The sequence below is a fragment of the Miscanthus floridulus genome, chromosome 6, assembly GCF_019320115.1.
Source record: "Miscanthus floridulus cultivar M001 chromosome 6, ASM1932011v1, whole genome shotgun sequence".
NCBI classification, from domain to species: Eukaryota; Viridiplantae; Streptophyta; class Magnoliopsida; order Poales; family Poaceae; genus Miscanthus; species Miscanthus floridulus.
Window position 1 is genome coordinate 120,114,094 of NC_089585.1, and position 15,677 is coordinate 120,129,770.

The window sequence follows — 15,677 nt, forward strand, 5'->3', positions numbered from 1 at the left end:
ACCCATTTCTCTCAGGAACCAAAAAAAAATCCCCACTTTGTGGTATGCTTATCCGCTTGGTCTCGATGCTGCGTGGCCGCTCATCCGTCCGCCCTCTTCCCTCACCATGCACTCGTTGGGCTGTCGCGCCATGCCCTTCCCCCCATTGCCGGTCGCGCCGTGCACCCTCGCTCCCTGCGTCGCTCACTTGCTCTCAGTCACCTGCGCCGCTCGTTCCCTCGCTGTCCATCTGTCGTCCATCATCGTCGGGCATGTCGCTAACCCGCCGTGGCTGCTAGGGCGCACGTGCCGTGGAGCCTCAGGTCTTCCCTAGGCGAGCCTAGGGCACCCACAAGCGTGGCCAGTGCTGGTGGTGCTAGCGCGCCGCCGCTCGCTGTCGGATCCCACCTCTACAACCAGAGTCGACCGGCTTGACCTTCTACTCCCCTATGTTACGAATGTATGTTTCAAGTGTTTCAGATATTTCAGACGTATGTTGCACAAGTTGCATATTTTTTTTGCAAGTGTTTTCAGTGGTATGTTGCAAGCGTTTTGAAAAAAAAATGTTTCATCTGTTTTAGACGTATGTTGCAGCAGGTGTTTTATCTGAATGTTGCATATGTTTCACACACATGTTGCAAGTGTTTTATCTGGATATTGCATATGTTTCACACACATATTGCATAGTCTTTTATTTGGATTTTGTATATGTGTTCATACATATGTTGCAACAGTATGTTTCAAATATTTCATCTGTGTCCGACGTATGTTGCATTCGAATGTTTAATGTTGCAAGTGTTTCACGGGGTCACGTTGAGTGATAGGCACATGGCCCGGGCGCTGGGGAATGGGGCGCAACAGAGCTCGGGACCGACGAATAGGGGTGCAACGAACTAGGGTCGGCTCCCGGGTCCTTCCCACACGGAGGGAGAGAGGAGGGGGTTAGGTGGAAGGAGTGGTGCGCAGCGAGGGGCAGGGTGCGCGTGGGAGGCGGGGACAGGCTGCGCGGTGTCTATCCGGACGCGAGGAGCAGCGGGCACAGCGTCGAGGGTGGGGTGCACGTGCTAGTTAGAGAAAAGAAGCATCGATGACAAGTTAGCTATTGCTACACCAACAGATCGAGGAGTATATCCGAGCCTATCGATCAACTTGTCGGCTCATCTGCTCCTAGTGCCTCGAGCAGATGAGCCTGGAAAGCATGAGATGAGCCTATCCGAGGCTTACACGTACGTGCTCGAGGAATTTCCGGCCTAGTTAGTTCCTCGAGCAGCGGCCGTAGACGGCCACCATGTGAACTTGTGAAGTGCGTGGTGACCGGCCGCTGCGGGATGGCGCGGTTCGCGACTGCCGACTGGACTGAGCTGGGAGACGGTGTGATGACATCGCCGTGGCCGCCCCAAAACGCTCGAAGAAAAACGTGTTCAGCGTCAGCAGGGAGCCGTCTCAAACTTCTTGATTGGCGTCAGCAACTCGGCACGAACCAAAGCAATGTTCATGCAGTGCTGGAAACTCTTCCAGTTCTGTTCTGTTATGCATGCCCACAATGGATTCAATGCGAACAAGCAGCACAACTGGTAGCTGGAAGAAGCTCCTGCTGCTGTCCATGCACAACCGCGGCCTGTCCTAATTTCAATTTTATCTTGGCCTGTTCTTACTTTCCAATGCAATAGGCGATGGAATAAAAAAAAAATGCAATAGGCGATGCATTCAGGTTTCAGTCAGCACTCAACATGGTCGCCGGCGCCCGGCGCCGAGCTGCATCTGAAAGAGTAGTCATGGTTGCCGCGCGTACGACATGAAGGAGGCGTGTTGTTGGACCGAGAACTATTCTAACAAGCAGTCGTCGCACCGAGAACACGCAGCTCTGCACGCTGGCACGCCGTTGAGGTCACCGTCACCCATGCCAGCTCCCAGATTCTGAGGACACCATGGCCGGCCCATGCGCTCACGTTGAGTTTCTCTGCACGCGACGCGACCGTGGTGACACTGGCCGTTATGGATCTTCTCGTGGAGCCATTGTTATATGCACAATAGACTGAACCCGTGATCACCGTGCAACTGAATCGGCCGCGTCATCACGTTCCGCCTCGCCGCCCCTCAGAAAGGCCCGGGCTCTCCGCCCTCTGCCACGCGGTGCCAGCAGCCGGGATGGGCGCGGACCACGTGCCGCCAGCGGAAGACCCTTCTCCTGAAACACTGCCAATACGCGCTGGCACAACGAATGCCACCGCCAGCCTCGGAAGTCGGATCCACCGGCGACCTCTAACCCCTCGGCAGGGCGCACCGGCTTGGCTCTGGCTCGGCAGCACTGCGGCAAGACGCGGCAGGTGCCAACCGCTATGCCGGGCGGCTGCGACGTGCGACGTAGGCCGGCGCGGGCAACCCCGCAGGAGCGCGGCACGGTGGCGCAAGCAAGCCCCGCCGGAAGGCAGTGCGGCGGGTCTGGAAGGCAGCGCAGGAAAGGCCATTGCGGCGCGGGAGCCCGACGAGCGCTTCCGCCTCTGCTTGCACAGGTAAAAAAAAAACTAAATATTCTATGCTTGGATTTGGATGCACAGGTATATCTGTTGGGCGGTAGATGCATTTGGGAAACTTGCTTCACAGCAAAGTGATCGAGTCCGCGTCCGGATCGAATTGAGGATAGTATGTGGATTCGCATCGGCCTCGGTTGCCTCGCCCCCGCCCGGTCGCCCCCGCTCCTATATATATATCCGCTGGCACCGCCTGTCTCCTCCCATCCCACCCCCGCTTGGCCACCGCCTCCCTGCCGCCGGCCGTTGGTTCCGCCGCCGCCTCTCTGCACCTACACCGCTACATCGTGCATCCAGCAATATCGAAGATTTGCAGGCACAAAGTCAAGTTTTTTCGGAGATAGAATAGATCTGCCTCCGGACATGGAAGTTGGTGCTCAACGTGAAGCGACACAGCCGATGCTCGTCGTGCAGGAGGAGACGCCGCCGGTGGTCGGCGTTCGGGCCAAAGATACAGAACACGAGACAGAGGCGGCGGCAGTGGAACTGGTAGTTACCCAGTCGGAGGTGTTGGCTCCGGAGGGGCGCATGGACTACGACAAGCTGGTTGACCTGTTTGGGTGCCAGCGCATCGACGCCGCGCTCGTTCACCGCATCGCGGGCCTCACATCCCGCCCGCCGCATCGCTTCCTTCGGCGCGGAGTCTTCTTCGCCCACCGGGATTTCAATAGCGTACTGGATCTCCACGAGGCAGGGGAGAAGTTTTACCTGTTCACGGGGATGGAACCTTCATCAGAGGCGCTGCACCTTGGCCATCTCATCCCCTTCAAGTTCACAAAGTATTTGCAGGATGCTTTCAAGGTGCCCGTAGTGATACAGCTATGTGACGATGCAAGTTTTCTGCGGAACAACAACTTGACTGTTGCTGAATGCAAAAGGCTTGCCCGTGAAAATGCAAAAGACATCATAGCTTGTGGATTTGATATTCAGAGAACTTTCATCTTCACAAATATCAGTTATACCAGAGGGGCATTTTATGAAAATATCCTTGAAGTTGCCAAACGTGTGACATGTGAGGATTCTAATTGGAGGTAGTCAAGAAGATGACTTTGTTAGTTGATCTCCACCAAGGCCTATTGGGCCCTTATCTCTGCTCCCTGATCGGGGGAGCTCAACCCTAATCCGGTTGGTGGGTCCCTGTCGTACAGTACACATAAAAGGAATGTGGGGGTGAGGGCTCGGACTACAAGGTTCGCCGTGAGCTGCCACACCCACCTACAGTAACCCTAAACCGATCTAAAGACCGTGTTGTCAGCGACGGGATGTGCCCCACCAACCTCCGCCGTCGCCCCTGCAGCGTCACGGCCGCCACCACTATACCTCGCCACCGGTGTCCGCGAGGTCACGACGCTACTGTCCCAGGGCGACTAGAGGAACTCTAGTGGAAGAGGTCGTCCCTGGATCTACGGTTACACACACAGAGGTACACACCATCGATCCTAACAATGGTACCAGAGCAGGTTGCCTCTGTGTAATCCTAACCCTAACCGGGTAAAAGCAAAGAAAAGGGACCGAGGGTGGCGGATGTCACTAGAACCCGGTCACCACCGCCATCGCGCGGGGGAGAAAGAACAAGATCCATTCGGGTCGGAGAAGGGGTTCACTAACCCTAACCCGCGCAGAAAGCTCAGGAAAGAATAAGAGTGGGTTCGGATTTGGCCGAACCCTAAGACCTAACCCTAACTCGCATGGAGAAAGGGAAAAAGAGAAAGCCATTCGGATGAACTCCAAAAGAGAAAAGTAATCAAAGAAAAGAAAAATCCAAAGAAAAGAACAAAGAAAAGGGGTAGGTCGTTTTTCGAACCCTAACCCAAGATCTAAACCCTATTCCCATCTACTGGTTCGGAAAAGAGAAGAACACAGTCCAAATCGAAAGAAGAAGGGGATGGGAAAGGAGAAAGGGAGAAGAGGAAAGGAACCGATTCGGATGGGAAGGGAACCCATTCGGATGAACGAAAAGAAAAGAAATCAAAGAACAGAAAACCAAATCGGCAAAATCGAATCGAAAAGCGAAACCCTAACCCTAATTTTGACCCCATCCCCACCATGGGTTAATCCCAGAAGAGAGAAGGGACGGGGAAGAAGGGGAAAGGGGGACGAACCCACCTTCGCCGGCGCGGGAGAAGAAGAGCCGAGCCGGCCCTTCGCTGGCGCGGGAGAAGAAGACGAGCCGGGGAGCTGGCTCTCCAGGCTTGGCAAGGGGGCGCCGCGGCCAGGCCGCTCGACGGCGGCATGCTCACCCGTTGGGGAGCACGCGCGCCGACGAGGGGGCCGGCGACGGCGCCATGGTCGCTGCTCGCTCTCGCTCAGTATCCTCTCGGTGGCTGCGGGTGCGCTGAGAGACAAGAGAGCGGCGTAGACGGAGAGAGAAAGAAAAGAACCGAATGAACGCTAGGGTTTTGCTGACCGCGGTCGGAGGAGGTTTTTATTCAGCTAAGATGACGGATGGCCATCGGATGAGATCTGACGGCGATGGAAGCACGGACCGGCTTTCAGCCCAAGCGGGCGCGAGCGGCAGGCCGCTTTGCTGGCCCAGGCCCAGGTTGCGGCCTGGGTTAGCGCAGCGCACGCGCGCGAGAGTGAAAGGCAATGGTGGGCCGGGCCACTATGGCAGTTCTAGCCCAATCAAAGAACAGTGAGAAAGAATCAATCAGTTTTTTGTTTTTTCATTTTCCAGTAAAGTTTTTATTTTCTAGAAAATGAATTAATGGCTCAAAAGAAAAATAGAAAAAAGGTATTTTACCTATGGGTAAAATTCAAGAAATTGAATTAGAGTTTTTCTGCTGCTAAAGAAAAAGTATATTCTCCAGTGATTTTGAACCGACGTGATATTTAACTGGAGAAAAGGAAAGTTTTTCTAGTAAATGTTTATTTCCTGGAAATTGATTAATGGATTAAAGAAAATAGAAAAAACATTTTTCCCTGTGGGTAAAATTCAAGGAAAAGAGAAGTTTTTCCACAGCTAGAGAAATTGTTTATTCTCCGGTTAATTTGTACCAACGTGGTATTTAATTGGAGAAAAAGAGATTTTTTCCGCTGCTGAAGAAAATATTGATTCTCCAGTTATTTTAAATCAATGTGGTATTTAATTGGAGAAAAAGAGTTTAGATATGATTATGATGTTATTGTTTTCTGACCAACGTTGTTAATAACAATATCGTAATGTTAATGATTTATGCATTAATTCTACTTCTGCACAACGGTGATGTAGAATTAGTGTATAAGAACAGATATTAATTTTAGTGATTTATGCATTAATTCTACTTCTGCCCAACGGTGATGTAGAATTAGTGTGTAAGAACAGTTGTGAAAGTTAAAGATTTATGCATTAATTCTATTTCTGCCCAACGGTGATGTAGAATTAGTGTATAAGAATAATTATATGTTTTGATTTTGACCAATGTTGGAATCAAGACATGCAAATGATGTTAATTTTATGTTAAAAAAAGTTTTGACCTGGTTTTCATCTTGTCTAAGGTGGACTGGGTAGTCACCTCACCGTGTTCCACTGAGATTGTGGCACCGGTGAGGGAGACAAAAGAGAATGATGCCACTTGGGCAACTAAAGAAAGGGATTTTAAATCCCAAAAGATATCCTATGGCTTTTGAGCATAGAAAGTGTGTCACTGTCAACCAGAAATGTTTGGTTGTGATAAAGAACATGATTGAACCTACAATTGTGGGCTCAATCCTAGAATATGACACGGTCACCGAGTACCTCGATAGAATAAAGAGTCAGTTCACTGACACTTCAAAGACATATGCTACTCAGCTGATAAAGCAGCTGGTGACAGAGTGTTACTCTAGAAATGGTGGCATAAGAGAGCTCATGATGCGTTGTCAAAATTATGGCACTATCGTTCAGGCCATATTTCGAGGAGAAGAATGGAAAGACAAGTTAAGAATGATATTCTTCCTCCATTAGAGCTCTCAGTTTTAGAACAATGCAGAGAATGCATAAAAGGAAAGTATGTAAAAAGAATTAAGAAAAGATGACAAATGAAGCGCAGGAATTCTACAGATTATTCACACAGACATATGTGGTCAGTTTCCTGTAAAGAGTGTGGATGGTAATGATTCGTTCATAACATTCACAGATGACTACTCCCATTATGGCTATATTTATCCAATCAAAAAAAGAACAGAAGCATTGGATAAATTTAAGATATTAAAGATTAAGATAGTTAGGTCTAACCATGGAGGAGTACTGCGGTCGGCATACCCTAAAAGAATGGCATAGTAGCCCAGTATTCTATACCAGGTGAACCTCAGCAGAATAGAGTAGCTAAAAGAATCAATCGTACCCTGATGGATATGGTGGGCAGTATGATAAGTTACTCCACCTTATAGTTGAGCCTGTGGATAGAGACGTTAAAAACCCCATTCATATTCTCAAAAGAGTAACAAGTAAATCGGTGCCCAAAACACCGTATGAGTTGTGGACAGAAAGTATACCCTCACTAAACCACTTGTGTGGGGGGGGGAGCCCTGCTGAGGCTAAAGTATTTAACCCAAACATTGGGAAGTTAGATCCCAAAATAGTAAGGTGCCATTTCATTGGCAACATAGAAAAGTCAAAAGGTTTTTGTTTTCCATTGTCCAGAGAGACATACAAAGTTTGTGAAAACAAGACATGCTATTTTCCTAGAGGATGAAAAGATGAGGGGGAGCATGGTAGCTCGAGAAATTGTCCTTGAAGTGAAGCGGGTGTATGCGTCCACTCTAATGATTCATGAGCCATTTTTCTCACTACCTGCTATAGCTGCACCGACAGTGCTAGATACTATGGTGCTAGCACCTGTTGTTATCCCACCTGTGGCAACAATGAATGACAATGAGGAGCCTGGTCCTCAGGATCCTATAGAACCTATTGCCACACATGAGAGGGAGCAACAACAGCCTCAAACAGAAGTTGTGCCAAATGTGGAGGCCCCTAGAAGGTCTCAAAGAGTTAGAAAATCAGCTATTTCTACTGATTATGAAGTGTATAACACTAAGGAATTTCAAATGGAGGATGATCCCACCTCATTTGAAGAAGCCATGAGAAGTGATCATTCATCAAAGTGGCTTGAGGCCATGGAAGATGAAATAAAATCGATGAATGTCAATAAAGTTTGGGATTTGAAAATAATTCCTAAAGGAGTCAAAACAGTAGGCTATAAATGGGTCTATAAGACTAAACATGACTCTCAAGAGAATATAGAGACATATCAAGTGTGACTTGTGGCAAAAGGCTTTATGCAAAGAGAAGAGATTGATTATAATGAGACCTTTTCTCCAGTCTCATGTAAAGTTTTCTTCAGAATCATAATGGCATTAGTGGCACATTATGATTGAGAATTACATCAGATGGATGTAAAGACGGCATTTCTCAATGGAGACTTGGAGGAAAATATTTACATGGCACAACCGAAAGGTTTTGTCATGGAAGGAAAAGAACAAATGGGATGCCACCTAAAGAAATCCATTTATGGATTAAAGCAAGCTTCAAGACAGTGGTACTTGAAGTTTGATCAGTCAATAAAGAATTTTGGGTTTTAAAGAGAATGTAGAGGACAATTGTGTCTATGCAAAGTTTAAGAATGGGAAGTTTATCTTCATTGTCCTGTATGTGGATGATATGTTACTTGCTAGTAGTGATGTCAGTCTATTACAGGAGACAAAGAAGTTGTCCTCAAAACTTGATATGAAAGATCTTGACGAAGCCTCATTCGTTCTAGGGATCGAGATTCACCGAGATAGAAGAAAAAGGGTATAATGACTGTCACAAAAGGCATACATAGAAAAGATCTTAAAGAAATTCAGTATGCACAAATGTAGTCCCTCACCTGCTCCTATAGTCAAGGGCGACAGATATGGGGATTTTCAATGCCCCAGGAACCAATATGAGCTCAATTGATAAAGTGAAAGTGGTTCCATATGCTTCAGCTATTGGAAGCTTGCAACATGCTCAAGTATGTACGCGCCCTGACTTGGCATTTATTACCGGGTTTTACTTGGCAGATTCCAGAGCAATTCTAGAATAGAATACTGAAATTAGTAAAGAAAGTCTTGCATTATTTGCAAGGAATAAAAGGCCTCATGATGACATATGGAAGATCTGATTCACTCCACATGGTGGGATATTTAGATTCTGATTATGCGAGAGTGAATGCATATCCAGACGTGGATTTTCTATCATCTCGCAAAGAGGAGCTATTTCATAGAAAAGCTCAAAGCAAACTGTCACTACATTGTCCATAATGTATGACAGTTTGTAGCGTGTTGTGAGGCAACGGGCAGGTGAACTGACTAAAAAAGTTCATACCCGGTTTGAAGGTGGTTGATGACATCTATAGACCACTTAAAGTTATACTACGATTATAATCTGGCAGTACTGTATGCTCACAACATAAGTCAAGTGATGCTGCCAAACACATTGGCATAGAGTATTATGTTGTGAAAGATAAAGTCCAGGATCAAGTCATAAGTCTTGAGCATATAAGTACAGAAAGGATGCTCACGGATCCGCTTACAAAAGGCTTACCACCCAACATGTTCAGAGGACATGGTATTCAGAGAATATGTAGCTAGCTTGGGTTTAAGGGAAAGCCTAAAATATTCCTAGACAAAAGAAGGCCTAAAGATAAGTATCTATTTCAGAACAGAGTAGTGAGTTGTAGCTGTTAAGTCTATCGGCAATGGACCGTGATGATGAGACATGCTCTATGAGCTAATCTGTAATGAAATAAACAAAAGCAAATGATATGAAAGTGAAAGATGGAATAAGATCAAAGGGGAGAATGTTAGTTGATCTCCACCAATAGGCCTAATGGCCTATTAGGCCCATATCTCTGCTCCCTGATCGGGGGAGCCCAACCCTAATCCGGTTGGTGGGCCCCTGTCGCATAGCACACATAAAAAGAAGGTGGGGGTGAGGGCTCGGACTATGAGGTTCGTCATGAGCCGCCACACCCACCTACAGTAACCCTAAACTGATCTAAAGACCATGCTGCCAGCGACGGGATATGCCCCACCAACCTCCGTCGTCGCCCCTGCAGCGTCACGGCCGCCACCACTGTAACTCGCCACCGAGCTGGAGCTGCCTCGCCACCGGTGTTCGCGAGGTCACGACGCTACTGTCCCAGGGTGACTAGAGGAACTCTAGTGGAAGAGGTCATCCCTGGATCTACGGTTACACACACAGAGGTACACACCATCGATCCTAACAGACTTTGGCATTGTTGGCTTTCCTCCTGTGGAGGCTGCTCCATGGCTCCCTTCCTCATTTCCCCATCTCTTTCCTCGCAATGACCAACCGCGGTGCCTTATACCATGTGCAATATATAGGGATCCTTTTTTTAGGATGATCCATGATATTGCTCCTGAAATTGGTTTTCAAAAACCTTCACTAATTGAATCGAAAATTTTGCCTGCACTTCAGGGGGAGGAGAGCTCTAAAATGTCGGCCAGTAGCCCAAATTCTACAATATATGACCCGATGGCTTTCCACCTGAGTTCTATCAGGTCTTCTGGGATTTAATAAAAGATGATCTGATGGCTCTCTTTATGGAATTTCATGAGGGAACTTTGCCTTTGAATAGTCTCAACTTTGGTACTATAATCCTGTTACCAAAGAAGAAAGATGCGAAAGTCATTCAACAATATAGACCGATCTGTTTGTTGAATGTTTCTTTTAAGATCTTTACCAAAGTTGCAACTAATAGACTGTCTACTGTTGCCCAGAAGATCATTAGACCAACACAAACTGCTTTCCTCCCAGGAAGAAACATCATGGAGGGCGCAGTAATTCTCCATGAAACGATTCATGAACTCCACTCGAAAAAGCAAGATAGAATAATCTTTAAAATAGATTTTGAAAAGGCTTATAATAAAGTAAAATGGAACTTTTTACAACAAACCTTAGCGATGAAAGGATTCTCTCAGAAGTGGTGTTCTTGGGTACAACAGTTTACACAGTGAGGAAATGTAAACATTAAAGTGAATGACCAACTTGGTTCCTATTTCCAGACAAAAAAAGGCCTAAGGCAAGGTGACCCAATGTCTCCAATACTATTTAATATAGTGGCAGATATGTTGGCTATACTAATTGCTAGGGCCAAGGAAGCAGGCCAGATAGAAGGGGTCATTCCTCATCTTGTCCAAGATGGTTTGTCTATTCTACAATATACGGATGACACAGTGATCTTTATGAGCCATGATGTTGAGAAGGCGGTAAACATGAAATTGATACTAAGCACGTTTGAGCAACTTTCGGGGCTCAAAATTAATTTTCATAAAAACAAAATATTTTGTTTTGGTAAAGCAAAAGAGCATGAGGTTTTCTATTCATAGTTATTTGGGTGTGGGGTGGGTAAGTTTCCCTTTTGGTACCTTGGTTTACCTATGCACACTAGGAAACTGAGTAATAAAGATTGGCAGTCAATAGAGAACAGAATTGAAAACAAGCTTAGCGGATGAAAAGGTAAGATGCTTTCTTTAGGAGGTCGCTTGGTCTTAATAAACTCGATGCTCTCTAGCTTACCGATGTTTATGATGTCTTTCTTTGAACTCCTAAAAGGAGTATTAGAAAAGATCGACTGCTTTAGATCAAGATTCTACTGGCAAAAAGACCATCACAAGCGAAAATATAGACTGGCTAAATGGGAAATTATGTGCCAACCAAAAATACAGGGTGGTTTAGACATACATAATTTGGATTTACAAAACAAATGCCTGATGAGTAAATGGCTCTTCAAGCTGTTAAATGAGGATGGCATGTGGCAAGAATTATTAAGAAATAAATATATAAAAGATAAAACTATAGAGAGCTGTACCAAAAGGCCCACTGACTCTCACTTCTGGAAAGGACTGATGAATGTAAAAGATAGTTTCATGACTTTTGATTCATTCAAAGTAAAAGACGGGTCACAAACTTGTTTTTGGATGGACACCTAGTTGGGAAACCAACCATTAAAAGATAAATTTCCCTCGTTGTTCAATATTGTGAGAAGAAAACAGATTCTGTGGCAACTGTACTTGCATCAATCCCGCTGAACATTTCCTTTCGCCGGAACTTAAGGGGTAGAAATCTAAGGGATTGGCATAGAATTATTGCCTCGTTACAAGATGTGAACTTACAGGGGGAAAGGGATGTGTTTGTTTGGGCATTACATTCACCTGGTACATTTTCTGTTAAATCTATGTATGCTGCACTAATTAACAATAGGGTCAGAGTGTTATAGGATTTATGGCAGATCAAAATTCTTTCAAGAATAAAAATATTCTTGTGGTATTTAAAAAGAGGTGTGATCTTAACCAAGGACAATCTTGCACAACGAAGCTGGAATGGTGATATGAAATGTTGCTTCTGTCATCATCCAGAAACTATTCAACACCTTTTTTCCAATGTTATTATGCTAAGTTCTTGTGGCGTGCTGTACACTTGATGTTTGGGTTATCATCCCCTCAGTATACATGATTTATTTGTTAATTGGTCTAAGGTGGGTGGTAACATACATAATTCTTTGTTATTAACTGCAGCGTCAGCTTTATGTTGGATAATCTGGTTAACAAGAAACGAAGTAGTTTTTGACAAATGCAGACCAAAAACTTTTTTACAGGTGCTATTTAGGGGAATCTATTGGCTACGGCAATGGGCAAGGCTGCAGCGGCGTAATGATCTACGGGTCAACTGATTCTTATTGGGCAGCATCTAGAGACATCAGCATTGCACTTCTTTAATTTCAATGGATGGTTATCGACTAGGTTTATTGGTCTTCATTAGTCAGAACTTTACTTCCCGCTTTGTTGTCCTAGTGTCTACTTGTAAGCTTGTGATCCCTGTGGGTTGTGTGCTGGTCACTGTACCGAACTTTATAATAATTGACCTGATTCTACCCTGAGGTAGATGAAGTTGGATATAAACTATCCTTTATCTAAAAAAAGATAGTCCTAAACAAATAAAGACAATGGTGAATAAATATGCTTTCTCAGGTGGCCAGAGCTCTCTGGAGCTTCACAGGAAACTTGGTGCTAACCTTGACGTGGATGTCCCAATCAAATACCTAGAATTCTTCCTAAAAGACGACGATCGGCGTGTTCGCTGATTTGTTTCTGGGTTGATTTGGGCTGGCTGGTGCTGGTTCGTTGTGAGAGGAAAATACTGTTGATTAGTTGAATAAGCCTGGCTGAAACCAATAAACGAACGGGGTGGATGAGTTTGAGCACATAAAGGAGTAAAGGATGGAAGGATGCTGACAGGCGAAGTGAACAACGCCTCACTGCCGCTATATCTGAGATGGTTTCTAGACACCAGAGAGCTAGAGCTCAAGTCACTGAGGAGATGGTTGATGCATTCATGGAATTAAGGCTGAGCAAGACAAGAAGGCTGGACATTTTCGTCGATCTTTTATGCCATACTGAGGTGGCCGGATGATTTATTAAATATTTAAATATGTAGGCAGTGGTGTCAATTTGAAATCAATTTAATGAAATGAATCCATGCTGATTTTGTTGAACTTTTAAACAGTGTCTTGAATGCCATTGTAATATTGCGGGTGGCCTGCGTCGTTATTGGAATACAAGTTGAAGTCACCCTTGGATACATGACTTTGTTTAGGCCTGGTTTAGTTTCTAAAAATTTTCGCCCTAAACTATCACATCGAATCTTGCGGCATATGTATGGAGTATTAAATATAGACGAAAAAACTAATTGCACAGTTTGGTTGGAAATCGCGAGACGAATGTTTTAAGACTAATTAGTCCATGATTAGCCATAAGTGCTACAGTAACTAGCATGCGCTAATGATGGATTAATTAGGCTTACTAAATTCGTCTCGTAGTTTCCAGGCGAGCTATGTAATTAGTTTTTTTTATTAGTATCCGAAAACCCCTTTCGACATCTCCAAAACATCCGATGTAACATCCAAAATTTTCATTTCGCGAACTAAACACCCCCTCAGTTATTAGATCGCTAGTAGCTGTTTCTTGATGTAGGATTGTAGTACCACAGGGACTATTTCATTGCATTGTAGCGGCTTAGCTGATTGATGTAATGTTATGAAGCAACCTAATTCATTGTTGCTTCCTTGCCATTTATTTGTTTGACCAATCTTTGTAGCAGGAATTGATTAGTGCAATATTTGTTCAATGGAATAGAATGTCGACTTTGTTTTATAAAATGTCTCTTCTTATCTATTCCCAGTACGGGGTTTACAATGCAGCTCCTGTCAGGACAGTTGATTTTAGCCTTGAGAAAATGCTCTGACAGAGCTTCACCTCAATAGCCAACGGTAAAGCTAAAGGCATGGAAATTGTGAGTTACTATTCCTTATCTTTTCTAGCCTTAAATTAAACAAAAATTTAGTACAACTGCTGTTTGAGTTACAGGTCTGAATCTTCTGCATGGTGTTATGCCTCCTTTGATCCAGTCCCGTTTGACTTGCTGATACTTGGCTAAAACTAGCTGAAAAACACTGTTCTGACTGAATTATTGTGAGAGGAAAAACATAATTCCGGTTGAAAAAGCTAAATAGTGCGGATTATAAGGTAACGCGAAACGGGGCGAAATGGGTCGGAGAAGCAGATGCGATAGTGCTACAGAGCTGGAGCTAATGTCGTAGTGTGCTTTGACTGACGGGATGCATCGTTGCAGACGATACTCATGCTCTCTTGCTGCCCCAGTCGGGAAAACAGGTGGACATTCAGCAGAGATAAAAGAACTAATTAAGGATGCAATTACCGATCTCTCATCGGGACATTGTTGGGTCAAGCTATATTCAGCTCCAATGGCTTTCAGCAGAGATCACAAAGACAATTTATTAGCTTAGGTAGTGTTTAGTTCCCAAAATTTTTCAAGATCTCCGTCACATCGAATTTTTGGACGCATGCATGAAGCATTAAATATAAATAAAAAATAAAACTAATTACACAGTTTAGACGAAATTCACGAGACGAATCTTTTAAGCCTAATTAGACTATGATTGGACACTAATTGCCAAATAACAACGAAAGTGCTACAATACCATTTCGCCAAAAATTTCGCCAACTAAACAAGCCCTTATATATAAGATAAGAGTATGTGTGGCCGGGGCGGCCGCGCGGCAGCGAGGCAGGGGCAGTCAAGCCAGGTGGACGCATCGGCCGGGGAGGGCCCGGGCATGGCGGCCGCGCGGCAGCGAGGCAGAGGCGCTCAGGCCAGGTGGACGAGGCGGAGAGCGATGGGGCAGACCGCTCGGTCGCCGGTACAGTGGCGGACCCAGGATTTCGAAGTTGTGGGAATGCCTAAGCAAAAACCAAAGGGGATTTGAGATTTTACCTCTAAATTTGATCAAGGAAAAAAAATCAAATCGTGAATTTGAGATCTACCTAGGCTTCTGCCTTCTAGTTGTCTTGTGGGTGTGTGGCCTCCTAGGCTCCTAGCCGACTACCAGCGTGTGGCGGCCGTGATGTGGGTGGTGTGCTTGCCAGCAAATGAGGCTGGGCAGCGAGCGCTGTTGTGTTGAATGGACAGCTGAACACCCCAGAGAACCGGTGGATCCGCACCTAGGGCAATAGGGTGCTGCCATGCCAAGGTGTGACCATGCGGGGTAGACGGTGGCAGTGTCGGCAGTGCTGGCCGGGCTGTTCGTTTGAAGGATCGTAAATTTTTAGTTAAAATAATATTTTTCTCTCATATAAATTAATCAACAGTATTTTTTTATGAACCAGCAATGATACGAACCAGCCAACTGAATAGGCTGCACGTGTTCCCGGTTCTACACCAAAGCATAGGCCGTCAGGTGTGGCCGGTGGGAAATGAGTGAGTGCGATAGGTAAATGTTTCGGGTTTGGATGAATAAGAGGTCAAAGAGCATCTTTATATCCTTCCTTACTACTAGAAATAATGGTTTGGGTAAATAAAATATCCTCTAACAATTTTTTTAAATTAGATCTTTAAACATTGTCATCTTCTGTTCTAGATTTCTTAGTAGCTAAAGATGAAGAGTAGAGTTAGCTCTTTAGAGTGTGAATGAGATACATAGAAGTTGTGATGATGCAAAAATATAGAGAACGATTTTTTATTCAAATGGCTCTACTTGATGATTTAGAGAATAAGTTTTAGAAAAACTGTTCAAGATGCTTTAAGATGGGAGAGAGTAGTAATTTTAAAGCTTAAATATATTATACATATGTATATACCCATGG

At 45.1% G+C, this 15,677-nt stretch overlaps 1 pseudogene; it reads left to right on the top strand.

The window, feature by feature from the left end:
* Positions 1–2,873: 2,873 nt before the first annotated feature.
* On the top strand, positions 2,874–12,927 carry LOC136461125 (tryptophan--tRNA ligase, cytoplasmic-like; annotated as a pseudogene).
* The last annotated feature ends 2,750 nt before the right edge of the window (positions 12,928–15,677 follow it).